General features: G+C 46.2%; 1 protein-coding gene across 2 annotated transcripts in view; it reads right to left on the bottom strand.

Annotated features, from left to right (window-relative positions):
- The window catches only part of CHST15 (carbohydrate sulfotransferase 15), a 46,027-nt gene extending 44,677 nt beyond the window's left edge, over positions 1 to 1,350 (bottom strand). Inside the window, exon 1 of one of the 2 annotated variants that reach the window (XM_037399371.1) lies at positions 1,233 to 1,350. The gene's annotated coding sequence lies outside the window, so the exon portion shown is untranslated. The remainder of the gene's footprint in view (positions 1 to 1,232) is intronic. The other variant, XM_037399372.1, reaches the window with a different exon arrangement.
- Positions 1,351 to 26,069: the final 24,719 nt, after the last annotated feature.

The raw sequence follows: 26,069 nt of genomic DNA, 5'->3' as shown, positions 1-26,069 counted from the left end.
TTAGGCCATAGAACTATTTAATAATAAGAAAAAGATAAAACCAAACAAATACATTCCTGCATCTGAAAGTTTGGTAGGTGTTGAGATGCACCATCCAAGAAATAATACTATCTATTAACCTACAAATCTACCTGTGTCTCAAAGTCAATTCACTGCAGAGTAGGGCTGTAGTGTTACAATGAAGCAGCACAAGGAAAAAAAGAAAAAAAGATAGGAAAAAAAAATAACCAGCAAACAAACAAACCCCCCCAAAAAAGCAAAACCATCCAGGACACCACCAAAGTTCAGCGGGCGGGTTGTTGCTTAACAGACTCTAACCATAATAACCCGGCACTGAACCCTGACTGCATTCCCAGCAGAAGCATGCTACGGGGCTATTTTTAACAGCCAACAGCTTGCATTTAAGAAATATCCCTCTTTCCTTAAAAATCTGCATCGCTGAAAGGCAACATCCATCCACGGCTTCATTCCAGGTAGGATGCGCTGCCGGCATGAGATGGACCCTCCAGTGAAAGCCGCTTCCCCAGCGCCAGCCCACCCCACCAGCAGCGCAAGGAGCCGGTGCGCCCCGGCAGGCGGCGGGGACCAGCCCCGCACCGGGCGCGGTGACAGCGAGTGGCTTTATCCCAGTCACCATCCCGCCCCCTCCCCCGGGGCGCCAGCCGGCTCGGGGGCACGTCGGGAAAAGTGTGTGTGTGTGTGTGTGTGTGTGGTGTGTGTGTGTGTGTGTGTGTGTGCGCGCCCGTGTGCCCCCCCCCCTCACCCCGCCGCCAAGCACCGGGGGATGCTGCACCCGGGAGATGCTGCACCCGGGGGATGCTGCACCCGGGGGATGCTGCACCCGGGGGATGCTGCTCCCGGGGGCGCCCCGAGGTGCCCCAGGCCCGCCCCCGGAGGTGGGGGGCCACACTCCCGGCCCCCCCTTTTGCTGGGGGTGGCACCGCCAGGCTTCACCCCGCAGTCGCACGGGGAGGGGGGGGGCAGCCGGCCGTGTCTCCGCACCTCCCGAGCCGGCTGGCGGCGGCGGGAGCACCGCGCCCTCGGGGCCGCCCCCCCGGGGCTGCCCCCCGCCGTGCCCAGCCGTGCCGAGCCGCGCTGCCCAGCGGTGCCGCCTGGCTGCCCAACTTCCCGCAAAGTCCCGCCGCCTCCAAACTTGGGGAGCAGCGGCCCGGGGAGCCCCCCCCTCCCCGCCTCCGCCTCACCTCCATCCCCGCGGCGGCCCTCGCACCTACCTCCGCCAGCTCGGCTGGGCTCGGCCCGGCTCGGCTCGGCTCTGCCCGGCTCGGCTGGGCTCGGCTCGGCTCCGCGCCGCGCTTGCCCGCCCGTCCGCGCCCGCCGCCTCTGCCGGCTCTACCCCGCGGGGGGGCGGAGGAGGAGGAGGAGGAGGAGGAGGAGGAGGAGGAGGAGGAGGAAGGGGGAGGGAGGGAGCGGCCCGGCCGCGCTGCGCAGCCCGGGAGGCGGCGTGCTGCCGCTCGGCTCGCCCCCCCCATCCCCGGCCGTGCCCCCGGGGAGCGCGGGGGGGGGACAGGGGCACCGCGGGGAGAGGGGGCGCGGACCCCCCTTGGTCCCGCCGGGGCGGCGGCGGGGGGTCCCGCCGGGCATCGCCCCCTTGGCTGGCCGGTCCCGGCACCCGCTGGGCTGGGCTGGCTCGGAAGCCGTGGGAAGGAGCCGCGCCTCCACGGCAGCGGCGCGGAGGTGGCACCCACATCCCAGGTTGCGGTGGGGGGTGGTGGGGTGGGAGGGCAGCCCGAGGAGACCGGGGGTCACATGCAGTCGGGCCCCCACCCCCTGAGCAAGGCAGCCTTGGATGCCATGGACTGCACACAGCACAGACGGCCACAGCCCGGGTGTGCGATGGCAACGCTGCCGACGTGGGCTGGGAAGCCAAAACCTTCTACTCAGTAAGTGCAAGGTTCGTTCTCAGCCCAGAGGATCCTGCCATGGGCACTTAAACATACATACATGTTCCATATACATATCTAAACACGCCGGCCGCTTACTGCACCAAGCCACGCAATGCACGCGTGCCCTCTGCGGCGCTGCGCGCATCCTGAGGGTTTAATGCCACGCTCATGAAGTTACCAGTGCCAGAAGCTGTTGGGCGGCTGTGACTGCCCGCGGCTGCCAGGGTTGTGGGAGCGCACGGGAGGAGGAAACTCCTCGTATTTCCCTCCTAACACTGAGTGAACCCAGCGCTGGGCTTAAATCCACGTGTTTCATAGGCAGCCGCATCCCTCCTGAGAAGTGAAGGTGACGAAGCATGAGCTAAACACGACGGAGTGGCCAATGCTCTGTTCCAGTATTTCCTTTCGTGATCAGGTCCGTCTTTGGTTATAACTTTCACAGGCATCTACAACTTCACACAAATTTGTGGGGATCTGTTTTGAAGTGGAACCATATGTAACTCCATAGCCAAATGCAAAACAGAAGCTTCCAAATTCCACAGCTGTGGTCGGGAGCTGCAGCCCCAGGATTTCAGGCAGAACATGGTACACCTGTAAGATCATACATAAATAACTGAGGGACTGACTTAAAAATCACACATGCGCACGTTTCCCACCGCACAGACTGTCTCTCAGTTCAGGTCACATCTGATTCTCACCTAGTTCTCAGGGAAAAATATCTCACAGAATAAAACAGCTGACGAGGTGAAACCTGTGATTTATAAAATATTCATGTATTTTCAGGGTTTCTGGTCCGGGTTAAGTGTGCTGCCTTCCAAGGCCTTTGTAGGCCTCCTGGAATGCTCTGAATAGCAATTATGCTTAGCCAGATTCCTGCATCATTATACTCCCTTCCTTTTAATGCATTTTTAACAAAAAATAAAAAATCAGAAAAGCTGTCACAAAGACAAGATCTTCATTCCCTGGGGAAGTCTCTCTCCATGCTATTCCTCACCACCCATCGGCTGGAGTAAATATCTTGATCTACACTTGGTAGCCCAAACTTCCAGGCACTCCATAAAGGTTGTGTCTAACCATGTCACAAACTATCTTCAACATCACCTGGTGAGACGGGGAAGGAAGAAAATAGAAAATTTTATGGCATAATAAATCACTGTCCAGGAACTATTTGTGTTACCATGAGCAATGATTAGACAGAACAGTCAGAATAAATAGTCTGAAAAATCTAAAAATGAATGCTGGACTTTAATTGCCATGGGTCAAGGTGTTCAAAGAGGGAGGACATGAAGAGACCTCAATACAGGAATTACAGGAAAACGTTCTCTAGATGGGTTTTCATAAAACGAGAGCTCCTGACCTCCACCTCTGTAAATATGATTGCTGCTGGTCGCCACGCTTACTCCGCCCCATATAAAGCATCATCTCACTTTTAAAACAAGTCCATACATACTTCTTAGCTCAGAGCAGGGTCCTCTGGTAAAAAGACGGGCAAGCCCCTCAGCAGCCTTGCAAAGCAGGCACGCGACTGGTAGGGCAAGTGTGGGGGTTTTAAAGGTGATTTTTTTAGGCAGCGGAGAGGTCCAGTGGCTGGGTCTGACAGCAGCAGAACTGTGCCTTTACAACCAGATTTAATTCCGGGATAAACAAATTGGCTTACGTCCTCAGAGCGCCGCTGCAATGGGATGCTTATCCCAGGAAAGGGATCGCTCTTCCTCCATGTGCCAGTTACAGCACCAGCATCTTTAGGTTGTTCACCCAAAGGGGGGTTAGAAATGCAGATGTTTCTGCTTTGTGCTTCCTCTCCCAAGCTCAAAAAACAGAAGAAAAAGTTCATTGCCCGCAAGCGCTCCGGAGACTTTTTCTTCCCACTCCTGCTGCTTTTGGGGAGCCCTTTTCCCATGACCTCCCGTCAGCAGGCGCCTCTTACCAAAGCTTTTCTCAAGGGATCTTGCTGCAGGGTACCAGCATGAACTGATACCCTTACGTCAAATTGTGATCTCACCAGAAACAGATGTAACTTGTGACAGGAATAGGCAAAAACTTCCCCAAAACCTCCCTGTTCCCCTTCTGCCGAGAGCTGCAAGGAGCAAATGGATGTGCCGAGTTCACCGTGGGAGCTGCCCAGGTTAACAGGTTCAGGATTCCCACCTCACGCAGCAAAGCAAAGGGGCAGCTGGAACTGGAAGCAAATATTTTACTGGGTGGGGACCTCTAAATTCAGCCAGGGAGTTTCCATGCAGTAAGTTTGAAAAACCACAAGGTGATACGTACGTTGTACTTACCAGTTTTCGGACTCAACACTGCTGTGCTGCTGAGCCGCTCTGCTGCACCGCGGCAGAGCAAAGCCCCATTTCCCGCAGCCCTTCAATCCTGGCGGACACGGTTGCTTTCTAACACAGGCTGGGGCTCAGATGTGCAACCGCAGCACCCCGACACCTGCCGAGACTATTTCAGCTCTTCTCCCAGCTCCGGGGCTGAGCTCTGAGCTGTGAGTTGGCGCTATGAGAAAATTGCAGAAAGATTTACTATTCTGAGTTGCCTGTTCTCCCATTAAAACGTTGGTACAATTCTCACTGGAATTAATGGAATGTGTATGTTTTGAAGAAATGCATTTCCACTTTTATTTTCCCTGTGGTATCCTGGCAACCGACACGTTCCTAAAATACAGATCACTTATTTCATACCTTATACATCCTTCAGCTTTCGGTAAAGGGTCTACCCGCCTTCAAATACTCAGAATGCTTTTTTTCTCTTTTCCCAGCTTGGGTCAGGAATTATTCTTCTCGTCATGCACATCCCTGGAGTGCACCTGGGAGTTCTTGCTCCGTCTTTAAGTGAAGACTATGCCTTTTTTTCTAGAATAGGCAAAAATTAATACTGAAACATGATTAGATGAATGTGTTGGTAAGACACATTACAAATGGTCTGTAAGATTTTAGTGACGTGTGTCGAGAGCCAGTTTTCTTCTGCCTAACGCCACCCTTTTATTCCCAGTTGTATGTCCTTCAGCACCCTAAGGAATTCCTTTTTTATTTGTGATATTTATGCCCTGCAAGTACTTGTTGAAGGGTATCGTTTCCTTCTTAGTCATCGTTTAGCCAAGCGATATGTATTAAGTTCTTTAATCTTCACTCATAAGTCAGTCTCTTCAGACCCTTAATCATTTTTATTGGTCTTCTATGAATTTCTTCCAATTTGTCTGCATCTCTCCGGCAATGAGGTACCCAGAATTCAATGCCTTATTTTAGGTGTAATCTCCCTGCAGCAATACAAAAGATGTTACCTCCTGCTACTTTTATCTACCACTGATTTAACAATATGCTGGAGTCATGAAGTAGCCGGGAATCAATTAAAATAGATTTTAAATGGTTCAGTGCTCAGAATTACCATAATGCTTTTGTGGCACCGTATGCAATGAGGAGGCTTGAAGCCAGGGTTGAAGCCTGCTGCTTTTGGAAATACATGCGTGTGACTTCTAGGGCAGGCAAAGCTTTTAAAACCCGCTGCATGAGCAGCCCTGTGATTCTCTAACTGAATATGAACGAGGAGTTACGATTTAGAAGACAAACGGAGACGGGTTCAAATTGGCACCAGAAATAGCTCGTGCATGCTGATGGCTTGAGGGTTTCACACTGCTCCTCCTATAGCTCTTACATACGTGACACTAACCCAGGGCTCATCACAGCAAGGGTAAACCGAGGTGAGCCAGCAGCCAAGGAGCTCGACATTAGGTTGGTTCCGGCTCTTATTGAAATCATTTACTTTAATACAAAACAAAAAAAGTCTTTAGAAATCTGTTACACATCATGAGTGTTGATTAAGAAAGAGCTTAAGATAGCTAAGGAGCAAACTAAATGGGGAAGGATGCTCCAAGACCTTGCAGACCTCTGCTGAAATGATCAGGTGATGGGGGAAGATGGTCCAAGACCTTGCAGATCTCTGCTTAAATGACCAGGTGGCTTCTTTGTCACCACTGCATGTGGTCGCTGGTGAAAGGCACGTATCGCTGCCGCTAAAGCTGATGGGAGCTCCGCTCCTGGCTTCTCCTTTCCCATATGAACAACCCTGTTGTTTCCCTCTTGCTCTTGTGAATCAGGAGGGAAGAGTGTTGCTCTCAGAGGCATTTAGTTTCTGTTACAGAGTAATCTTTTCCCCCCTGTGCCATATATTTAAACTGTCACTCTCCGGTTCTGGTATGTATGTTAATATATTTCATCTCTGAGCCACTGACAGGGAATTGTAGGTCACTGGGTCCTTCCGTGTGTACTCCAATGCCCAGGGTTTTTACTTTCATGTCATTTATTACTCCCCCTCCAGCTCTTGAATTCAAAACTAAGCATTTAAAATTTGACCAGGGATGTCTACTAACGACTGCTTGCATTATATGTGTGCCTTATTTCCTTAGGCCATTTTTACCATTCTATTTACCTCAAGAAAAATCAGATTAATTTTATTTTATAAGGTCTTTTTGCTTTATGCTCTAGTCTTTCCTCTTTCCCATCTGTTGTTCCTCATTCATGCCTAAACCCCAAGTTCCTTGCAAGCCCCAGCCTTCGGCAGGGGCTTCAGAGTTGAAAAAAACAGATTGTGACATGAAGGAAATATACACACAATACATGTGCTTGGATGTGCATGCACATATGACTCTTTCCTTAAGAATTACTTACATTCCGGATAAACACCTCATATTCCTGGGGGGGGGGGGGAGAAAAGGGAGGGGAAAAAAAAAAAAAAAAGACTGTTTCTTTTAGCCATAATATATAAATATTTCAAGTACCAAGGGTGATTTGTTAATGTTGAGTTTGTGGGATGAGTGCTCACAACATGGACTTGCCGTTTGTTGTGATAGCAATTCCTGTATGAACAGCAAATGCTGTGCTTGCACAAGAGGGGACCCAGGGGGGACCCCCAGCATCCCTCACGCCTGATAAGAAGTTACTACCTGGCCAGTATTAGGGAGGGAGTGCCCAAATCTGGAGCCCAGAGATGCGCTCCCAGCCTGCTGTGCCTTTGCACGCTCTGTTCTAGCCCGGACGGTACCCGATCCAGGGAACAGCATGGTCAGCAGCTGTTCCCGTAGGTATGATGTCACCGGTGAGGTCAATGCATGAGGTCAGCCTGCGTTTCAAAGAAGAGTTTTTACTTGTACAGGGATGGCCGTGCCGTGTTTCTTTACTTCAGGACCAGAAGATGGTCCCTGACCCTGTACAGCTGCAAAGAGATGCACTTCCAAGCATGCTTATGGTACATCAGCCTTCGTTTTACGTATACAATTAATGTAATTTAACTTGCTAGATGTTAGATGAAAACTATCAAGATAGATCAACTGTCTTTACCTTCAAAGTTATGAAAACCATTATTACAAAGATAAATCACATACCTCCTTGCTGACATAATGATAAATGTTTTCTCCAAGTGTTATTCTTTCTGTTAATTTCAGAAAAATGAACATTCCTTTTTTCTGCCTCCTTTTTTTTTTTTTTGGCTAACTGAGGCTTTGTTACAAAGTCATTTCAATCTGCAATCATTCTTCCAGTACCTGAAATGACAGAACTGATAAACACTTTCTTATATTATAATTTTTAATGACTGCCAGAGTTGCCACAGAATTTTGACTTTAGGAAAAATACCAGAGATGGCAGAAAACAGAGAGATAAAATTTAGTCTCCATCATACAAGCTGAAGAAATAGCACTGGAGGGATGGATTTCATACCTACATTATCTATTCTTTTTTTTTTTTTTTTTTTTCCTGATAAGTTCCTACACATATAGTTAAAACGCTGCCATACTCAAATCTGTAAAGAATCTCTGAGTTTCTCTTCGTGCTGGTTGCTTCCTCTCGCCCAGTGCCTAAAAGCGGAAACATAACAGCAGAGCTTCTGCACACTGGTAATATCTTGCTGAATCAGGCAGTTTGGTGCAAAGCCAATTCCTGTGACTCCTGTGGTCTCGCATGAGAAATTACTTCTGTTGAATAAGCGTTGACCATTTAATATACGGTGCTCGTGACTCAACATATATATTCAAGAGCACCGTGAGATATTTCGATACTGTCTCTGTATTTTTACAACCTAAACGTATTCCCGGGAGATTTATTCAGCTTTGCATTCTTTTTCACATGCACATTTTCAAGGGGGTTGTGGGGGAGCGAAGAGGGAGCCTAACTATTGAGGGCAGCTCCCTTAATTTAGCACAGTCCTGTCCTTTCCAGCTCACCCACCTGCAAAATGGGAATAATAATAAGCATTTAAGGGAAAGTATTCTCATGTCTAGCTTGAGACCTCTAATGTTAGTCTCTCCAGAGGCTCAGCAGAGAGAAATAGCTTCTAATTCACATGCTTTGAATGAGCTTCTAATGGAGCCTGGTTCTCCCTGCTGGCCGTAAGGGAGACCAAGTTCTCAGCTCAAGCACCCCTCTATCAGGCGCTTCAGTAACACGCCAAAAGCCAGACACTGTGAGCATCTTCTTTCATACCTCATCCCACAACCATCTCCATGCTCTGTGGAGCAATATCTGATTAACTCAGCGGTTTTTCACGTACACAGAGAGGAGTGGGATGCGGGATGAAGACCGTGCACACACCCCGTGATCAGTGAGAGTGAAAGAAGTAGTATTTCAACAGCACTTTACATGGATTAAGCACAGTGAAAATGCTATTAATTATCAATATGGTCAGTCATTATTATTCATTAGTGGTTAGAGAAAACTACCGAGACTCGGGATTTTTGCACTTCAGTCCCAGGATTGCTTGCAACTGTGTGATATTGAGCAAGTCGCTTCGCTTCCCTTGTCCTCATTTTTCCTGTCGTTAGAATATCTGCTTCATTCTTAAGTGTGATGTGAACCTTAATTAGGCTTGAAAAGAGCTTTGAGAACTTCTGGTGAAAAGTGAAATATTAATGTCAAGGATTACTATACAGCAGATGAGACGGAGCGATGGTCTCATCCCTATTCAAAGAGCTCAGACTGGTGCCATGGAGCACTTCGACGGCTTGTGAATTCTACCCAGAAATACTGAGGGCAGAGAAGCACACGGAGCCAATTCTCCTCAAAGTGACAGCCAAGAAGCACCACCGGGGAATTCACATTTGGAAAACCCATCTCTCCACTGCTTTCCTTCCAGTTGCACAGGCAAACTGCCCATCGGTATGCACAAATGGATATTTAGGCACCTAAATATCCGCCCCTGGACACAAAAATACAATTTGTGAGTGTGTGTCACATAGAAGGACTGGCACAGAAATCAATCTTTATTTCAGAAACTCTTCTCTGGTGTTTTTTAGCCTTTGTGTTGCTTATATGAATTAGGTCCCTAATAGAGATGAGCCTCATGTCCCAGAAACTAATGTGCTTTGCTCAAGAACCAAGACTTTCTGCATTTCATCATCATTCTGTTCGTTAATGATTCGGCTTTCCTGGCAACGATGAGAAAAGTTTATCTCCCCTGAGTATTTCTGGATGGTAAAATTACCACGTTAGTTGTGGGCAATTGATGCTGTATTAACTCGCCAAGGCTATATTGCCACATTTAATCACAGCGTTTAGAAGCCTGGCCACCTTCCTTCACACCTCTGGTTGCAATGATACTCTTTGTCCATTATTAATTTATTCGATTTGCTTTTATGCCTAAGATAGTGGCTGCCAGCTTCTGGCTGCTTGAAAGTGTAACAGCAAGATAAAATGAAAAAATGACAGTGACATAAACACTACTGAGAGGTCTTAGTCTGCATTTTAAGGATTGCTGTAAATCAGAGCGGTGGAGAGAGACAGGTTAGCAAAGCCAATGCGGAGAGGTGAATGTGCGTGCTGGAATCTACGTATTCCTGTAAAGCACATCTACATTTCACTTATACCCAGTGCTAATAACACTGCCATAATGTTGTGGAAAAGACGGCTGTGCTGATAGCAAGGTCAAGCTCTTGCACAGTTCCTTCAGCTCTCCAAGGGTCATTGACTGAGTTACTACACATTCCCACAGTGATACAGCCACATTTCCTTATTTACAACTACCACCCTTCTTAACATCTGCCAGTCAGAATCAACAAAATACATTACTCTAGGCTGTCACGTACAATAAATTCTTCATTTCAAATGTCTTGTAACTTCTGTTTTCTAGTAGTCTCCATCCCATTGTAAAATCCAGCTAGCCTGCCCAAACTGGAACGCCAAACCCGAATAACTGAGCTGAGCTGAGTTACATGCCCACACGTACACACTTTTTGTCAGGACGTCGCTGTGTTTTGGGCAATGTAGCAGTGTCACCTCACGCAGGTTCTCTCTGAATGTGACCACCTGCTTCCCTCCTCCAAAAGGCTGCACTCAAGAAAGTTATATTAATGCAATTTCAGGCTTGAGATGTGCCATCTGCTAAACTAGGAGACCCTAAAGTTAAATTCCCTACCAGAACCAATGCTTGGCTGCTCTGCTGTTGCCATCTGTATTTTTCACATTACTGTTTATTCTGTTACATGTGTGCCATAGTGTGTCAAAATGTTCACAAACTATAAAAGCAAATGAGCAATGTGACAGGGTTCGGCGCAGTAAAGACAGTAACTTGAAAATGATCAGATTTTGTAGACTTAAAAATCTCAGGGCTTAACCTTATGTAAACCCTTGGTTTTTCAATTTCAAATCTCTACTCTTAGTATTTGAAATCTTGCAATATCCTTATTCCCTCCGCACGTTCAGCAGATCGGCATACCTCTCGTGTTAGACTAACAAAGTACCACACGTTTGAGAGGTCTTTGTTCAGAATAGATCATTCTCTCTGTTGTAGAATGTGCGACTACTGGTATCAATTGCTCCTGCAGGAGTTTTTAGGTCAGCACAGCTACTACGTGCTGTAGCAAAATCATGCCAAAAGCTTTGGTACTCAGCTTCATGTGCTTCCCATCTCAAATTCAGCTTACATATGAACAAAGAAAAATGCTTGGGAAATATACAGGGATGCAAAAATCCCCACATTTGATGATTTACTTGGAGGTGACTCTTTTTTTAAAACATGCAGAGTCACACAGTATTGGAGCAAACTTCTGTGTGGTTGATATTTCTTAAATGAGTTCTGACATGCATTTGCTTCCGCAAACTTTTCTTCTTTGGTGGGCTGCAATTTCAGGATTTTGTTCAGTTGTCCAGGATTTCCAGTGGTTTATACCAAGGAGAGAGAGGCCTCTGGAAATGTTTGATGTGTCTCCCGCAGTAGTGATCAAATGTAGAGATCGTTCCCAGCCAGCCCAGCGTTTCTGGGCCGTGCCAGACCAACGGCTCTTGCCTCACCTCGAGGGGCTGGAGATATGCAGGGGGGCTGATGCACCTTGAGCCACCTGCACTGACCGTGCGCTTGCAGGTCACCCACATTTGCACCTTCCTGGAAGCTCTCAGCTTCCCGGGTGGGGGACTGTCCCGGGATGTGACCTCCGGCTTTGCTTCATTTTACCAGGCAGGAGCAAAATCCCGTGCTAGCACAGTCAGCCGTGTCAAATCGACATGAGGTTGGTCTGACATGTCCTGGCTACAGGCTCAGCTGGTGTACAAACCATAGGGAAAAATAATGTAAAAGAAAAGCTGTTCGGATGAGAAAATGCCGAACTGCCTAGAAAGGCTGCTGTAACACCATTGCTTTTTTTTTATTTCTGGATCAAAAAAAAGAAATGCCAGTCTGACCCATATGCTGGAATCCATGCAGAACCCCAAAAGACCTATATACACGCTGGAAGACAAGTGCCCATATGGCGTCTTCATTCATTCATTGCAGTGCTGGTAGGCAGCAGAAATACCGCAGGGAAGAATTGGGGCTGAGAAGATATTTTTAATAAAACAGACTGCAGTGATCTATTATAGGAATAATCACTGAGCCTTTTTCACAAATATCTAAATTTCTATCTCATATACTTTCCCTTCCAGTTCTGGCAGAGAAAAAGCAGAAAAGAAAGCTTTATTGTACTATAAAACACTGAGAAAATTTCCCAGTTACCAGTGTTCTACTGTATCAAGGTTACCGTTAACTTCATTAATATTCATTTTCATTTACACTACTGCAAAGTCATTAATGTGATAAGAGTGTTATTATCTTTATAACAATAAGTATTTATTAAAAGCATGTACAGTGAAAATTGGTAATATGATGAAGCATTGCAAAGTAGAATGCAATGAATCCCTTAGGAAGAATAATAAAGATTTTTAGCTCTCTTTATTCCTCCCAACAACCTCACAGTATAAAAAAAAGCAAGATAACAAGGCAGGCTTGAAGTCACTTATCAGAATTTGCAAGTACTCTGAGTGTTTATCCTCAGTGAAAGCTGGAGGGATACATTTCTAGAAAATTATTATTGTCTGCCCTTTTAGCAAGAAGCTGTCTTGCTGGTTTTGTTTAATTAAACCACCACTGTCAATTACTGCCTGCAAATAACATAAAAGTATTGAATGGTGAACTTGGGAAGGCACTCGGCAGTCACCAGGGCGCTGGGAGCTCCCTTTGCACTCCCTGCCCATTTATCGAAGGTGGGAGGTCTGGTGCGAGATAAAATTCCTCATTTCTGTCCATTCACCGCTTCCTTCAAGGAAATAAAAATGATCCATAATTGATGTGGCACCATTGATCAAAACATCAGCATTTGCACCCCAAATTGCAATATTTGCTTCAGTCCCACATGCTCCATGTTTGTCGAGCCTTTCCTGTTGTCCTGGCCAGGGTTTCCTCCCAGGGGGGCTGGAGCAGGATGCTCTGCTCCGCTCTGACTCCCGCTCAGCCCTTTGGAGCACTGCCCCGGCCAAATCAGGTGCTCCTTTTCCCCTCGCTACTGGCACATCCCTCTATTTCCCATTCTGTAATCAAGGTTTTATTCCTGCACTATTTTTATTTTTTTTTCCCCCTCCCCCCAGGAGAAGAAGCGGTTTGCTTTATGCTCCGCTATTTACCCAGGCTCTAGGGCCAAGCAGTACGTGAAGGTAGAGCAGTCCCAGAGCACAGGAAAACAAAGAGCCGTCCTTTCCGCCCGTACACTGTGTTCCCTGCAGCTCGGCTGGAGACTTCCTTCGGCAACAAGAAGTCTCACCACCGAGCTGCAGCTGAGCCTGGCAAGTGTTGCTGCGTGAAAAATGACAATCTTTTTTTTTTTTCTTTTAAACCGGTCACCAGCTGAGCAATGGCTCCTGGAACTTTTCTACTGCCAGAGAGTTGAAAAGTTGACCTCTGATAAACTTTCTGGGCCAACAACCTCATACTCGCTGCCACTGCGCTGTAGGTGAGGACTGCAGCGTGGTTCTGGCTGCCCCAGAAGTCCTCTCCTTTATTAAAGTCTCCCCTTTTTCATCCCAATGCTATCCCCAAAAAAAGTGTGAGGACAAGTGTTAGCAACATATATGGTCTTAATTGAATTGGATGTAACCTCTGACCAAAGTAACTGAATTCTCAGGAAGATGCAACCAGAGAAGTTCCACCGTCAAGTCGTCTTCCTTTTTGGAGTGTAATTTTGCTGTAGGAAAACTCCCCTTTTCAGTGGCATTGAAGGCATTCTTCCCTTTCCCGTGGCCACCCATAAAAAGATTGTTCCCCATCACATCCATAAAAAGATTGCTCCCCATCAACTTTGGATGTTGAGGACAGTTGAATCTGGGATAAGATTTTCCGTGATGTATGTGGGCTGTACAGTCAAGATAGGATGTACCTGGATCCACGCTTTATTTTCAAGGTGTACAGAGATATGAAATACCATTACAGCAGAGTTTAGTGTTAATTAGGTTCAGTTTTCCTCCTGCCGGTTTGCTCCACCACAGTTCACTTATTTTATTTCTGGGTAGATTGGACCAATGTTCAAGTACTTACTTGAATACCTGCTCATCCCACATACCCATAAATCTGTAATGCCATTAATTTTTGTAATGCTCTCATCACAGGAGGAACTCCAGCGTCCCGACCCACTCTTTCCCAGAGGTGTGCTGTTGCCCAGAGCCATTCCCATGCTCTCTCAGGGTTTGCTGCTGTCCCCCAGCTCTGCTCACCCTGCCCGAGGTTTCGCTCAATCTTTTTAGCAAAGAAGCCTTCTGTTGCAGCAAAGGCAAGCCACGGGGGCCTGGGACTGCAAAAACATCTAGATAAAGTGTGGGCTCATGGGAGCTCCTATGCTCACAGAGGTGACGTTCCCCACCACGGGCATCGGGTACCGCATGTCACACCTCCTGGGGTGCTGCCCTGTGCTTGCAGGGAAACGTGGCGCCTGTGCTCGCTCACATGTCTGCCCTGGAAGATGGAGAGGGCTGGGTGTCCTGGCCTGGGCAGTCTCGTGAGGATGTAGAGCAGGAGGAAAAGGGGCAGCAAACACTGCTCAGGCTGCGCTTGGGTACCAGGACAGTCAGCACGGGGCGGGGGGACTCTGCCCTTTGAAACCACGACTTCCAGCAGTTACAGCACCGCTGTCGATGCCATTCTCACGTGTACCTTGGGAACATTGTTCCGCTAAATATTTTCTGAAGTATGCTAACTTTACTTGTAAGGTTCTGAGCAGCTTTGCCTATTTCAGGCACTAAGCTGAATTTATATCAAACCTGAACGCGATAAAACATAGAGGTGAAAGAACCACAGCTAAAGCGATGCATTCATTTTATGTCCCAGATGCCTTCACTTATTCCTTACTGTTTGAATCCTCTCTTCTCTCCTTATTGCAGATTTAGCTTTGATCCATCCTGGCAGAATCAACAATCTTTTGTAAAAGTTCTTTTCAGTCTGAGCCCTTTTTGTGATAACAACTAAAACAGTACTGAAGGAAGATTTGGATTATATTGACGAGTGACTAGACGATTGATCTCACAGCCCAGGAAATGAAAAATACGCTGAAACTAATGTGATTTTAAATTTGACCAGGAGGAGGGCATCAGGATGAAGCCAACCACAGGTCAGTGTGGAGTGTCATTCTGTGGGGACTCCAGCCACCTCCGAAAATCAGGTTGTGGTGTTTGTATGGCATAAATTCAGCTTCTTCAACTCACTGTGGACCTGGTTTACTCCAGGGAACATTTTCAGCCTTTTTAATGCACCTTACTCCCATCACCTACACGCTGTGGAGAGGCGGCAGTGCATTCTGCCTCGCCCGGGATGATTCCTGTCTTGAACACCTCCTTTCCAACCTCTCGTTCACCAAAATCCAGTTTTCATCCCCCTTTTCTGACCGAGGGCTTTCCCCCGGGGAGGGCGGGGGAGGACTCAGAAGAGGTTCTTCTCTGAACTCCAGTTGTTCTGCGGTGAGGAAAATGCGCCTGTTTCTGGCACAGGGTCCTCAGATCCCACCGTCAGCTGCTCAGGCCTCTTCTCATCTCCGCTGGGACTTGGCTCGGCACAGCAATCATGAGGCAGGTTGGTCTGAAGGGAAACGGCGATGCCTGTCTGCCAGTGTGCTGGGAGTTTTTTCTTCCTTTTCCTACTGTAAAGCATTCTTCCTTCCCCAGGCTGCCCTTAAGAATCTAATTAGTGGCCTAATTACCACCCCCATACTATGCCCTAGCTGACCTTTGCTGGCTCATGTTCTCAGCCTGCCTTCCCTTGTCGATATGATTTTGCGTTGTAGGTCTGCATGGTCTGCGCTGCTTCCCCCGTGCATCGCAACGTCACTGCGCTCCACTCAGTCGTTGTTTTTATTCCGTACTCCAACAAAATTGAACTCTGAAAGGACTGTAAATTTTCGGCCTTGAGAGGCTCTTCATTAAGTAACAAATAACTCCCTGCACCTACTCGGTATTACCCTGCTGGTGGCGGTTTGTCACGCGCTGTGCCTTCCTCCCCGCTCAGCCCACTGTGACAGTTCCACTCAGCTGACGGAGCTGCTGCTTGCCAAATAACTGCACGTTCTAGCGTGTTTTCTGATCCTCTGGCTTTAATATAAAGGCAACAGCAACACTTTTATCCTCGTTGCATTCGGTTCAAAGACTTGCGCTATCTCACCGGTGTTATCAGATGTCGGCAAGCAGTATTTCCCAGGACCAAGATCCCCGTACTGTCCTACAGGAATAGCTTTTTGTGGCTTCAAGAGCACTGCTGTTGCTAATGGCATTTCCACACAAAGAGGTGCTGTCCAAAATAATGGGCTACATTTAATACATCCGCGCTGTTGTTCCTGACACTGTCTCGCCAGGGTGCCGGGTAGCTGGGGTGCCTCTGCAGCCCAGCTGCCCCAGGTCTGGGGAGCAGTTTGAGCTCCAGCTCCTTTGCAGATCCTACCTGCCTTTGGGGCAAGTGGTATCACAGATCTCTGAAAGGTGCATTATTGATTTTCCAGGCACAGTGCATCTAAAAACCAAACACCACCCTGAGAAGTATGCCATAAAACAAATATTTCTTTCCTGCTGAAATGCATTATTGAAGCCTCTACCCTATAAATCCCAAGTAGATAACCCTCTCCATGGCACCTTGTAAAATAAGCAATTTTCTGCTACCAAGGAAACAAATTCTTTTTCTCAATCCTATCTAAACTCCACCAACATGGTGACAGACACAACATTGCATCTGAGTTTGTTTTTGACAGTCTCATACATTTCTAACACTGTCAGCAAAAATAAATGTATGAAGCTTTTCACTTTGAAGAGCTCTGGAGCAAAAAGGACTTTCTGGGACCTGCTTCACCCTTGCCTATACCAGACTTTATGCCCTAACCTTTCTCACGATTTCCACCACTGCTTCATTGCGAGGGTGAGGTAGAATTGAAGTGCCAAGATAAATCCAGCCCAAGCTGCCTTTTTGAACAGAGGGAGTGAGGCTGGAATTAGAAAGGTAGATATCACAGATTCCCATAAATATGCTTCTTTCCCCCTAGAACACGTCAGGATGAAGCTCACCATGCATCGTGCGGGGCAGAAAGAAGGAACATCTGCCTGCTGCATCCAACAGCCCAAACTTGCATGCACTATCATGACACAAGGGCTTTAGATACCAGCACCTCGAACAGTATTCTTGGAAAATTCTCTGAAAATGCGGTTAATGCCTGAGAAAAGCAAGCTGCAGGGCACAGTCTCGGCCATCGCAGCCCCGGCTAAGAGACATGGAGCAGGACCTGGACAAGACCAGTTTTGCAGCAGCAGGGTGTTTGAGGTGACAATAGCAATTTTGACTACATTTTCTAGTTTCCTCATGAAATTGTCAATGGTTTGTTTCAGTAAGGCGTTAGCTTCATTGTTTCTTTGATTTGGGTTTTGTGGTTTGTTGGGTTTTTATTTTAATGTAACACTACAATACTGTTTCTTGATGATTATTATATCAGCAAATGTTAACAATTTATTTCAGTTTGGAATTTAAAAAAAATTAAGAAATTCCAGAATTTGCCTACAAAATGGAAGTATTTTCTAAAAAGCTCTAATCAGCTACCAAGACATCTGAAAATATTATCCTGTTTTCATCCATTATGAGCCTATGCAAGTATACAAATTTATTTCTCGGAGTGAGAAGTCCATGGGATCATTCATTTCAGAAAGCTATGTAATGTCTCTCTCCAGTGTTCATTTCTAGAGCAATCAGGAGAGTTAACTTAGCAGTTCATTGCTATTTTTCTGTTCTTTGATGCACAGAGTGTACATGCCCTGTACTGAGCAGCTGCCAGCAAAGGATTTGGTATCAACAGCCATCAGGGTCCACATGTGACCGCAGATTTTCAATACAGATATTTCCTTTTTCTTTTAAAGCTGAAGTTAAATTCAAGAAATCTTTATCTACATTAACATGTATTCAGGGATCAGCTGGAAGCCAAAATAAATTTGATTCATATTATGGGTGAAAAAATGGCTTGTTCTCCAGCTCGGCAAAGACAGATCATTCAGCGTAAATCCCTCATATTAAAGCCCTTGCTTCTTACTACCAATACAGAATTCCCAATGAGAAGAAAACATATTTTCCTTTTCCTCCTCATTCTCGCAGTTCACAGAAGGTGTAGCCTAAGCATTTGAAAGTATTTCTATTTCAATATTCAAAAAGCAAAGCTTAAGTGGGTAGATATTGCAGCAGGCTCGTGTAATGGTGAAAAGAGCTGGACTAGAACCACTCTGCATTATTATACCGGGATACTGGGGCAAATTCACAGTCACCTCCGAGTCCAGCCGGCCCATGAAAGAGCTGCATAAATATTTGAGTAAAATCTTCAGGGAGCTGATGTACTGACTGACAAGGGTGATACCAAGCAGCTTATCATATATCTATCCAAGGAATATCTTCAGTCTGAAAAAAATGTATGAGGGACTGCAACCTCACATGGGGATGGCGAGGTTGCCGTTTTGTTTAACTAGTTAGAGCAAGAAAGCGAAGTATGCCAGGTCTCAGAACTGACTTCTCTTCAGCGTTGCTTTTCCCCTGATAAAACTTGTAACAAGCTGCTTTCCTTGTGTCTGAGGAAGAAACCCAGAGCTACATCCATGAGAAAGGACCCACAGTGTCACTCAGTCCTGCCACGAAAACCAATTAAAATTCCTTCGCAGGGAAACCAACTTCGGGTTGTTTTTTATTTTCAGCCTGCTATTATAAATAATAGCAAGGAAAAACAAAGTTTTTAATTTGTGCAAAGGCTTTGACAAAGTTGTGCTTCGTCTTTATGTAAATATTGCTCCTGTAACCCTGCCAAGGAAAGGCCTTGAGTGTCTGCAGCCAAAAAACCCAGACCTGCTCCTATGTGAGCCCGTGAGCCCTTCGTATAATTCCTGCTTGCGGCTGGTATTCCAGCTCTTCAAAAACTGCCTACGAGCCCCTCCTGCCTGGGAATCCAGGCTGCCGTTCCCTGCCTGCTGTGCAGCATTGCAGGGGCAGCCATGGCAAGCTTTGCAAGGAAAAATACTTTTGTTAGACCAACTGACAAAGCTGGAGAGAAAGGGCAAACTTTCAAATAAGCAATCCCTTTCTGAACATTTGGACTTGCATGCCTGGGTGCTTATCTGTTCTTTTACAGTAATCCAATAAGAGATAAACTCTCTTCCCCTGAAAGCCATTACCTCACTTAAACCCTAGACAATCATGGCTAAAATACGACGGCTAACTACAAAGATGATGGCAGAGACAAGGAGGAGGGAGTTTGCTTAACTAGAGACAATAACTTTATACAGAATGAACAGAAATGTAATAGCTCTATTGCGTAACCTGGCTGTATTCCTCATTTCAGCTTCTCCAGTGGGTTGCAGCCTGCATTGAAGTGGGGAAGGGAGAGAAACTCCAGGCAAATTCCAGCCGGAGGTGGTATCTGTAGGATGTGTCTCAGCTCTGAAGTTTCCGTTGAATCTCTAGCTCCTGTATCTCATTTGATAGCAAACCCGAACTGTCAGGCACAAGGCTTTTCCCAGTGCCTCTGGAAACGAGGGGTTCAATTAATTTTTGCGAAAAGTGATGTGAGAATCAACAGAAATATCGTGGTTTTGAAAAACACAGGCTGAAGCTTGAAAACCTGCAGGCATTTTGTGATTCTGCCATTTCATAACCCATGAGCTTGCAGATTTGGAGATAAAATTACAGATGGAGTTGAATTTTAAAATCCCATAGGATGAGCTCCTTGATTTTGATGAGGCGTCCAGACTAGACTTCTCATTCCAAGATAGGACTTGCTTACATTCCAATCTAAAATTCAGTAAAGCCACACATGGGGTAAGCCTGCTGTTTTCCTGGGTAGAAGAATCACCTCCTCTTGTGTATAAGCAGGCTAAGGAGAAACCTCCAATAAAGTATGAAAATCTTCTAAATTCCGCTCCTGAGTCTACGCTGCAAGCATGACTTGGACCATTCTCCAGCAAATCATTGCTTTAAAAAAAGATGGTTTTGTACAGGAGATGTGTGCAAGTGGTTTATTACTCTTCTAGGTATCTGCAGGTGATTTTGTGATCATAAAATTTTGCACATAGAAATTTTCTGAACATGCCTTTTGGTGCCAAGAAAGGTAAATGCTGGGGAGCACTATCTGCCAAGGAATTTGTAGTTCCTCTGTTATAGCCAATGCTTTCAGTAGATCTGTTAAATAAGTCAGTAGACATTCCAATAAGCAGGGCTGGCACTACAGCATCTTCCTGCATAGAAAAGTCTGTGGGCACATAATGATGTGGGGGTTTTTTTTCCAAATGTCTGTTGTTGTCCAGGAACAGGAAAAAAAATCTAGTTATGGTTCACTGTAACACCATATGCAAAACTGGAGTTATTTACAAATTCTCGTAGTCAAAACTACACCCGGCAAAGAAAGAGAGAGGGAGATCTATTTGTAATGGAAATCCACAGGAAATCTGAACTTAAAAGATAAAATCTTGTTTTAAAAGGCAAGATGTGGTAGTAAAAATGCCCAATTATTTCTTTGTTTTCATATGCAACCTGGTCTCACTCGTGAGTGCTGTGATATCCCCAAGAATAACTTCCCAAATGCCAAGAAGATGGAAGATTTCCTTGCTATTGTCCTTTTACCGGTTTTCCATAGCAGTTATCATTTTCTGCAGAAGCAGGAGAGCAAGCACAGGTCTCCATCCCACAATCACTTCCACCATTCACGTGTACAATTTTCTCTTATCAATTATAGTCCAGGGAAATGAGAGAACTAAAATTCTCAGGTTAAGTAAGCTGTGCTGACAAGCTGTGAGTGGGAGCAAGGCCTTAGCTCCAAGTTATCAGTTGACCTTACTATGGCCAACCAATTGAAATAGTTAAATTATTCTGGTTTTTAAGGTCAGGAAACGGTGAAACAGTGAAACTCTTGCAGGAAAGCATATTTTACATAATGCTGCTCTCAGCCCTGAACCAAAAACACTGAGAATAGCCTGGAGGAGATCATGGTCTTTCATCTAGTTCCAAGAGAGTCTGGAAACACTCACATTTAAATTTGTTAACGATCCTTTAACTTTTTCTCTCTTTCCCCACCTCCCTCCCCCCCTCCATCTACCATGGTCTCTCCATATGTGCCTCCTTCCTGTTTATTAGTTTATTTTCTTTTAATAAAAGAAGGGGAGATGGCTACGATACCTTCCCCTGGCCTCAGCTTCTTTATGATGGGCTCACTCCACCCATCGCTGTGAGCACCGCTGTCCCTTCTCCTGCTGACATGGCCACCTGCTAGATGGTTTCTCATTAGGTACGAAATCCTGGCGTCATGCTTACTGCTTGTACCTGCTGCCCCATGAGCAAGATCCTGACTTTGCCTCCTCTTCCCTAGTGCAGCCTGGCTAACTAGTCCTCAGACAGAGCTTTTATTCCTTCAGAAAAAAATAAAACCACAAACCCCACGCAACCGCAGCTCCCATGCTGTCACTTTGGCTGCACATCTCTGCACTTCCAGCTGTCCAGCCAACACCTTCCTTAACCTCTCCGCTTTGGTTTGCCCATCTCTCTGAAAGCCATGGAAATGCTTTTCCTCTCTCTTGCTTTGCAGCATCACAACAGTGGGAAGTTGTGCAATTTTATAGCCTAAAAGGTTTCTCGCCCTGCAGGGCTGCTCAGCTAAAAGAGAAATCAATGGTAGGGTTGAAAAAGGTGTCGAAAAAGGTACGGGGGTGTGTGTCTCTGCAAAATGAAGGGGTATTTGCCGCATCTGTGGGTCACACGGCTAACCCAGGAGAGGGGAAAATTGTCACTTCAGAGTGCTTTCCAAGTGATAAAAAGTATTTTAATATGAGCAATACACTCTTGATTCTTGTATGGTATTTGCTGTCTCCAAATATTTAATTTTAATAACAAAGTGCTTAATCCTCTTAATGAACTCATTACATGCTGAGTCCCTTGGTTTACAATCAGAAAATTAGAAGAAAGTGAAGAGTAAAATCTGGTTTCGTCCTTTCTTGTGCTCCCGGTGAGTGAGGAGGGTACAGCAGCCGCCAAGGAGCGGCTGGGCTGGTACAGCGGCTCTCACCCACCTCCACCTCCAGCACAGCAAACAAGCTGCCAAATGATACCAAAAATGGAATAAATTCTGAATTTCTTTATCTAGTACGCATGCTCTGCCAGACTACCAGAAGTGAAAAGTCATTAAAAGTGGCAGAGTATTTGAGTGCTGAGTTGTCACCGGATGTACAAGAGGCACTTCACTTTTGAGACAGAGATGCCATCTCTTACATCGCCCCTGCTCTTAGTTAACCAGCTTTTTAAGCATGCTGATGTTGTTGTTCTTGTTAATGCATTCTAATTCCACTCTTAATGTTTTTGCACACTCATGCATAACCAGGGACATTGCCCTGAAGAACTGTTCACTGGGAAAGGGTGCAAGAAGCCAAGCCAGCAGTGGGAGGGGGAGCATGGGTTTCTTGTAGCATCAAGTAAACAACAATAATGCCACATACCGTGTAATTACCACCGCTCCCTCTTTGTGCTCCTTGTCTGCGGGCTGGGTTCATTCAGCAGGGAGAAGAGGGAGAGGCGAGAAGGGGGGAAGGAGAGGGTGATACCTGCTCCGGCAGCTGCCCGTTCCCCCCGCTGGTGGGACACCCACGAGCTGACTGCACCTGACGAGGCAGCAAAAATCAGGGGGCAGCAGGTTCAGAGAGCTGGGGGGCTGGACTTGGAATGGGATGGGAACGGTCACCCTATTTTGTTACCTCTCCCCACGGGAGCACTCCGGGGTGAGCAGCCGTCAGGCCCCCGGGGCGAGTGCTCGGCCGTGCTGTGAGGGGCACCAAGAGCCAAATGTGCTTCCACCTGAGGGGCACCAAGAGCCAAATGTGCTTCCATCATGCCAGAGCAACATTCCCAGGAGGAGATCAGCTCTTGCACAGAAGACATAGCGGTTTGATATCCTGCTGGAGCAAGGAAGCACTTTTACAGAGGATCATTGCCATGGCGATTGATTTCAGATGTTAGAAGGAAAGCATCTTGTGTCTCCTCCAAACAGGCGCTGGAAGGTCGCTCCCAGGTCAGCACAGGCTCCTTTGCAGCAGAGCAAAGTGCACCATATGCAGGCCTACCTCTAATTAGAGACCTGCAGTTTCCCACATATGTATTCTTAAAACATCTGTAAGCATAATTGCAGTACACCAGTTAAGCAGCTTAATATGAGGCAGGCGTTCTTTTTCACCAGGAGATTGCCTTTAACGATGCAGCGTACAGTAGAGTTTGCAGATAAGGCCAGAAGTGCAACCTAATTATCTCTCTGCTAGCAGCTACTGTACTTAAACTTACATTTCCATAGCGGTATGCCAAGCTTTTTGTTTTCTTTCACAATGACTCCCATCCCTCTTAATGCTTAATTCTCCACGCACTTTAAAAATTAAGGAAACAGCCCCCAGCCTGGGCTCCAGCTATCAAATTAACTGCAAAAAATGCTCTGGAGCTCGGTACCATCTCCTTATGCCTTCCCTCTTCATTGCTTTGACGCGTGCTGATAGCGCTCTTTTGTTAGCTGAGGAGTCTATTTAGTGTCTGTTTTGCAGGAATTATTCTATTTTTGCCAAAACACGGGCCGTGGTGTCTCTAGTGTGGCAGAGGGTGTTCAGGAGGAGCGTTCGGCTTTCCTCAAGACTTTCAGCAAGGCAGAGTTGTGGGGAACTATTTGATGGCTGAGACATAGTTCTCCCTTGTGGGATTTTTCAGCCTGGAAAAAGAGATTAAGGAATCAAATTAAGGTTGTCTAAAAATCTGAGCTGTTTTCCAGGGACGTTTTATTTTTAACTGGTTTTCTGTTCTCTTTCCTGCTTGCCTGAAGTGTCACCCCATCTCACCTGGGATGCTTGCAACCTCATGAGGAAATTGTTGCTTCATAGCACTGGTCTGAGGCACCTTTACAATCTAGGACCTAAAGCTGGGGACCACCTGGGGATCATTTTGGGGGGAAAGGAGCCAAAGATAGGTCCTTTCTCAAGACAGGAGTCCAGTTTTCACCCCAAATAAAAAGACTTGAAAGATCTGTTGGATCATCTGTTTGATGCCACGGGGGTGGGAGACTGGAGTTTCTGCCTTTGCTGGAGAAGGCACTGCAAGGCTTGAAAGTAAAAAGCAGAACTGTGAAGGTTTCTACCATCACACAAAGTCTCTGGATTTTTTCTTTTTTCTTTTTAGCATGGTAAACAGACAGAATGAGAAAAGCAGCTGACTAAAGGAACTGGATTAAGAAGAAAATGTTTTATGAAGAAACTGTTGTCTTCCAGGAAGAGGTCAAAGCTAGGCTGGAGAAGAACATACAGAGTCACTTAAAAGTCAGAGATGCTAGATGTTGATATGATTGAGAGTGGAGAAAAAGAAATCAAGAAATCAGTGCTTGCAAAAACCAAACGGAAATACCCGGAGAGGTCAGAAGGAGAGGAGGCAGCCGGGCGGAGGATCAAGGCTGTTCACATTTTGTGCGGCTCCTTCCCTCCTGTTTGCTTGCGAGGTGGTGAGCGTGGTGTGTGCTAGGGGAGTGAAACATGGGTATTGCTGCTTGCCAAACAGATGAGCACCTTGCAGCCCAGCAGCTCCCTCCGCCCAGGCAGTGTGGGAGCTTTGGTTTGGTTCGAATTTGTAGATTTTTTTTGTCTCTTATGATAACAACCTTCAGTAAGAGATAAACCCCTGCGTGACTGCATAAGCTTCCTGGGAAGAGTCATCTCTTGCGTGTACCTTCCTGTGTCACGGCCGAATTCTCATCATCGCCGACACCAGTTGCACAATCCAGCCCCTATTTTCCAGCCCACAGAAAAGCAGTGCGTGTCCAGCTGGCTTACCCTGGCACGAATGTGACCTGTGGGAACTGACAGAATATGCAACTTCCATCCCCCCACTGACTCATGGACCTCCTCCCCCGTCTCCGATGAGCAGACCAAACCACCAGCTATGTTTGGAGCAAGGGTTGCGCTAGCACCTTCTCCATCAAGCAAAGACATGATCAGAGAGGGATGTGGGAAAGCTCCCAAAGACCTCCTTGCAGATCTCTAACTGCATCTGCAGAGCCTGTGGAGGAAGGCACAAGCGACCACGAGGATATCAGCACTGCTGCTCTTCTAGTTTGCAATATGCACAATGCCCCGATGGGCCAGATTTTGTCTTTAGTGAAATCTTATGGTCACATCCAGGACATCTGCTACAGCGCGGTGACAATCCCATGGCATCGAAGGCTGGGAGCATGAAAAATGGGCTGGACAGTCCTGGTGCCAGGTGTCCAACCTCTCCAGCCTCTCCTGATGCTGAGGAGGAGCTGCCACGGCACTTTACACCTCCACCCCCAGCAAAGGGGATGGTCTTCCCAATGGCAGGTGATGAGCATTCATCCGAGACTTTAGGTTTTGGCTTATTTTAGAGTCAATGGGGAGCAAAGGATGGCACAAGTGGTCTCGGGGAAGTTCTTCTCTACAGACTCTAAGGAGACCTTAGAGTGAGTTTAAATACAGATAACTAAATTTTAAGATGTGCGTTGCTCTCACGCCACATGCCTTGAGTGTGACCTGTTGCGTTTGCTTCGTCCTCATCCAAAGCCTGAGAATATACACTGGGGATTAATTTCTCCCCTGGAGTTCTGAGCATCAGAATTGCATCCTAGTAGTCATACTGGTAATCTTTTTACACAGCCTTACAAAAAGTAAATAAAAACATAAAATATTTCACTGAAAGATTTGGACTGTCAGAAATGACACTCATCTGCCTCTGATGGTGAGCCATATTTCAGTGTGTTCTTCTGAATAACAGAATAGAAATAGGCTATATGTTTGTACTAATCAAATTGGGAGACATTTTCATCCAATTATTTTTTGCCTGTAAGACCAGTGAAAGCAAGAAAAACATACATTAGTCTAAATAACTCTAGTTACATTTTGTGTGGATTCTGTTTGGAAGCAGATGGTTATGAAGGCAAGTCTTAGCAAGTATTTTAAAAGAATATAATAAATGCTGTATAAATAAGATGTGCCTGATGTCTTGCTGTATTCCTGCAGGATCTGAATTCTGTTGTGGTTCAAACTAAAGGAAAATAGAATTTTGCAAAATAAGCTAATGTGTCTTCTTCCTCTCGTACTATAATTGGAGGCAGAAGCTAATTTAAAAGCAGCTTTACTTTTTAATAATCCATTAAACACGAATTTTCTCTGAAAATATTTCTCTGTGTCAATCGGCCCATAATAAAACAGGATACGCTACAGCTATGGGTCCAGTTCCTGCTCCCGGGAAAGAAGTTTAACAGTTTCAGCACAGGTCTGGGCTTCAAGTGGTCTGTATCTGCTTCTGTACCTACATCTGCCATACTGTGTGACCTTAGATAAGTCAGTCTCTGAAACTCAG

This window comes from Falco rusticolus, chromosome 9 (assembly GCF_015220075.1).
Source record: "Falco rusticolus isolate bFalRus1 chromosome 9, bFalRus1.pri, whole genome shotgun sequence".
Classification (NCBI taxonomy): domain Eukaryota; kingdom Metazoa; phylum Chordata; class Aves; order Falconiformes; family Falconidae; genus Falco; species Falco rusticolus.
Note: the sequence above shows the minus strand (reverse complement) of the source record. Positions and strands in the feature narration are given on the sequence as shown.